This window comes from Somniosus microcephalus, unplaced genomic scaffold, assembly GCF_052327205.1.
Source record: "Somniosus microcephalus isolate GS21.2 unplaced genomic scaffold, FLI_Smic_1.0 unresolved_chr1, whole genome shotgun sequence".
NCBI classification, from domain to species: domain Eukaryota; kingdom Metazoa; phylum Chordata; class Chondrichthyes; order Squaliformes; family Somniosidae; genus Somniosus; species Somniosus microcephalus.
Window position 1 is genome coordinate 126,752,361 of NW_028225179.1, and position 4,301 is coordinate 126,756,661.

Consider the following 4,301-nt stretch of genomic DNA (forward strand, 5'->3'; position numbering starts at 1 on the left):
CAGCCCTCTGGGGTAGAGAATTTCCAAAGATTCACCACCCTCTGATTGAAGAAACTTCTCAACTCAGTCCTAAATGGCCGACCCCTTATTCTGAGACTGTGACCCCTGGTTCTAGATTCCCCAGACAGGGGAAACATCCTCCCGGCATCTACCCTGTATGTTTGGAATCTGGTCCATTACTTTTTAATAATCCTCTTTGAAATGTCTGAGAACTTTCTACATTAAAGACTAAATAAATGACACTTGTTATTGTAATAATAATATTTAAGAGTCTCTCCCCGCCACGTCTCGCCCCGGATCCTGCGCTTTCTGTGGACCTACACTCCCGCCACGTCTCACCCCGGATCCTGCGCTTTCTGTGGACCTACACTCCCGCCACGTCTCACCCCGGATCCTGCGCTTTCTGTGGACCTACACTTCCGACCACTCAGCTCCTCCCTTGTTCCCGTTATTTGATTCCAATGTCCGAGCGGCGAAATCTCCACTCAGATGACGATCCTTCTCCTCCCTTTTCTCCGCCTTTTGCACCTTCTCACCGCCTCGGCTTCAGGTAAAACCCTCTCTATAAGTCTCTTTAAACCGGCGGTGACTCTAGACAGGGAGTTGTTTTGAAAGAAAAATGAAAATTTAACGGCAGCGCTAAAATGACGAACAGATGTCCCTGAAGGGACAATACAAAAACCTGGAGAATCCGCACCCTGAAGTGTTTGCAGAGTTCCCATAGCGACTGTTCTATCTTTACACATCTGTTGCACCGGCCCAATGCCAGACAGGAGCCGGGGATGTTTATTCTGTCGAGGATGGGGCGCAATGGTGGTTAAATTCAAGTTTAGGGTAGAAGCAGGGAAAGTGGCGTAGTGGTTATAGGCCTGGACTAATGATCCGGAGACCTGATTTCAAATCCCATCATGGCAGCTGGGGAATTTACCTGGTCTGGCCTATAATGTGCAGCTCACATAACAAAGTGGTTCCTCTGAAATGCAAGCCACTCCGTTGTAATAAACTGCTATACAAGAAATAAGAATAAGAAAAACAGCACGGTGGCATAGTGGTTAGCACTGTTGCCTCACAGCGCCAGGGACCCGGGTTCGAATCCAGCCTCGGGCGACTGTCTGTGTGGAGTTTGCACATTCTCCCCGTGTTTGCGTGGGTTTACTCCGGGTGCTCCGGTTTCCTCCCACAGTCCAAAGATGTGCGGGTTAGGTTGATTGGCTATGATAAATTGACCCTTAGTGTTGGGGGGATTAAATACGTGGGGTTACGGGGATAGGGTGGGATATGTGTTGGTGCAGGCTCGATGGTCCGAAATGGCCTCTATCTGCACTGTGTGGTTTCTGTGAATTTCTGTGAATAAAACTGGTTGACCACCTGGCATCAACCTTGGCACTGACTTTGGACACGACAAAGGCACACTTAGCCCAGCAAAGTCCTCCTCACTAACTTGTGCCAAAATTGGGAGAGCTGTTGCACAGCCTGACAGTCATACTCACAGAATCAGGCCTTTCAGCTAACATCCCAGACTCCATCACCATCCCTGGGTATGTCCTGTCCCGTGGTGGGTCGGGAGGGAGTGGCGCTGGGAGTCCTCAATTATTGACTCTGGACCCCTCATGGCTTCAGGTCAAACATGGACAAGGAAACCACCTACTGCCCTCCCTCAGCTGATTCAGAACAGATCCAGCAGCTCATAACTGGGAATCCATGAGGTGCTGTGGGCCATCGTCAGCAGCAGAATTGTATTCCACCACAATCTGTAACCTCATGGCCCAGCATATCCCTCACTCTACCATTACCAGCAAGCCAGGGGACCAACCCTGGTTCAATGAGGAGTGTATAGGAGCAGCACCAGGCGTAGCTATAAATGCCATCCTGGGGAAGCTGCAACACAGGGCTAAATGATCCCACAACCAACAGAACTGATCAAAGCTCTGCAGTCCTGTCACATTCAGTTGTGAATGGTGGTGGACAATTAAACAACTAAGGGGAGGAGGAGGCTCCATGAACATCACCATCCTCAATGATGGCAGAGCCCAGCACAAGAGTGCAAAAGACAAGGCTGAAGTGCTTGCAACCATCTTCAGCCAGAAGTGCCGAGCGGACGATCCATCTCAGCCTCCTCCAGAGATCCCCATCATCACAGAAGCCAGTCTTCAACCAATCCTGACTTGGGAATATATCGCTGTTCCTTCATCGTCACTGGGTCAAAATCCTGGAACTCCCTCCCTAACAGCACTGTGGGAGTACCTTCACCACACGGACTGCAGCGGTTCAAGAAGGCGGCTCACCACCACCTTCTCGAGGGCAGTTAGGGATGGGCAATAAATGCTGGCCTTGCCAGTGACGCCCACATCCCAGGAACAATTTTTTTTTTAATTGTCTCAGACGGTTACGCAAAATGGAATTGGCCGCCCATTCTTGGCCCCGCTTGATATTCAGTGTCATTCACTTTGATAGAACTGAATATCGGGCGTGTGGTATAACGGGCGTCCGATGTGATTCTGCCCACTACCGTCCGGGACGAATTTTAACCCCCGTGACTTCAGTGAAAAAGAAAATGTGGATAACCAGCGGTCAATTCGTACCGCGTATTCTGTACGTTCCGCCCGAAGTTGAATTTTGGCCTCAGTATGTCGGCCTCTGGAGCTCGTGGTCCCAGTCGCTGGGATGAAGGCTTTGGATCAGGATTGGCTGTGAGGGGACTCCCAGGAAGGAGCATTTGGGCAGAGTGAGGTTAATGATCAAAAACAGAGTCTGACTCATTTCCAAAACTACTCCGCTGAGGTTTTTCTGTTTCAGAATGAGGCCAAGGCTTCCGGCCGAAGTTTTAATTTCTGTAAACATCGTATCTACTCTTGTCTTGATGCTGTAGTTGGACTGGCTTCCTGTGTTTATGCTCGAGTTGCTTTCTGAATTCTGAGCCAGAGCCCCAGTAACCATGACTGTTTGGAGCCGGGCTCGAACCTTGTTCCTGTCTGATTCAAAGGCTGGAATACAACTGCTGAGCTAAAGGCAGGAGAGAATATGGGGAGATTTAATAGAGATGCTCAAAATGATGAGGGGTTTTGATCGAGTAGTTCAGGGGAAACTGTTTCCAGTGGCCAGAGGACACAGATTTAAAGGAATTGTCAGAATTGGAGGACGAGATGAGGACAATATTTTTCAGGCAGCAAGTTATGATGATCTGGAATGCGCTGCCTGAAAGGGCGGTGGAAGCAGATTCAATAGTAACTTTCAAAAGGGAATTGAATGTATACTTAGAAAAGGGAACACGTGCAGGGCTATGGGGAACGAGTGGGGGAGTGGGACTAATTGGACAGCACAGGCACAATGGGCTGAATGGCCTCCTTTGTGATGTATGATTTTATGAATCTAGGCTCTATACCGTACAACGTTCATGCTAGACCACTACAACCCAGCCTCTAGCCCAGTGCAGTCCACCTTTCACCTTCAGGGGCTGGTCTACATGTTGTAAGTTTCTATTTGTTTCCTATTTTAATTTCAGATATTTTTCTTTTTGCCTCAGTCACAGGACGGTGGGTCCTGGTGGCGCTCTTCCTATTGGATGTCGCCGTCTAACACTGTTAAGTTATACAATTATAATGTTAATTATACTGTTTCTACATTGACTGATTGGGCAAGAGTTGGAGAAAAGCTGCAGTTCACTTTAAAATAGTGAAAGTGAGTGGGGGGGAATGTTAGCAGCATTGGTTGCCATGGGGAGAGGTTGAGTGATTCACTACAGCTGTCACTGTTTGTGTAATGATTAAATCTCTCCTGTAATACTGTGAACTGTTCTGATTCACTCATTTATATTTTAGCACAGATGGTGAAAGGCAGCATGGTGGCTGCAACAGGTTCCTCCATTCGATTCCCTGGAACTGATAAAGGATTCACTGATTTCAATTGGGAATTCTCTAATCCGAGCAAGACTGTTCCCATTATGGAATACACCAAAAACCTATCATATCATATTTGACCAGTATGAGAATCGAGTTGAATTTAACAAATCAGACGGATCCTTGTTACTAAAAGATTTACACGAGGCAGACACTGGGAGATACAAATTGACTGTGGACTTGGACCCTAAGAGGACCAGAATTCTAACTCTTGAGGTTTTTGGTAAGTGTAACTTAAATAAAGACACTAGCATAGAGGTGACCCAATGTTCTGATACACTCTGTGTTGAACAAGATACAGATTTTAGTTGCCATGGTCACTCTGAACAGTTACTCTCATGATCATGTGACAATGATTGTGGGTACTGGGAAACCAAAGTTCAACAGCTAATTGTGTGGATCAGC

The 4,301-nt window shown here is 47.5% G+C and overlaps 1 pseudogene across 1 annotated transcript in view; it reads left to right on the top strand.

Annotated features, from left to right (window-relative positions):
- Nucleotides 1-344: 344 nt before the first annotated feature.
- The window catches only part of LOC147095823 (uncharacterized), a 110,750-nt pseudogene continuing 106,793 nt past the window's right edge, over nt 345-4,301 (top strand). Inside the window, exons 1-2 of the transcript XR_015074828.1 lie at nt 345-550; nt 3,819-4,119. The product of XR_015074828.1 is annotated as an uncharacterized LOC147095823 (transcript). The remainder of the gene's footprint in view (nt 551-3,818; nt 4,120-4,301) is intronic.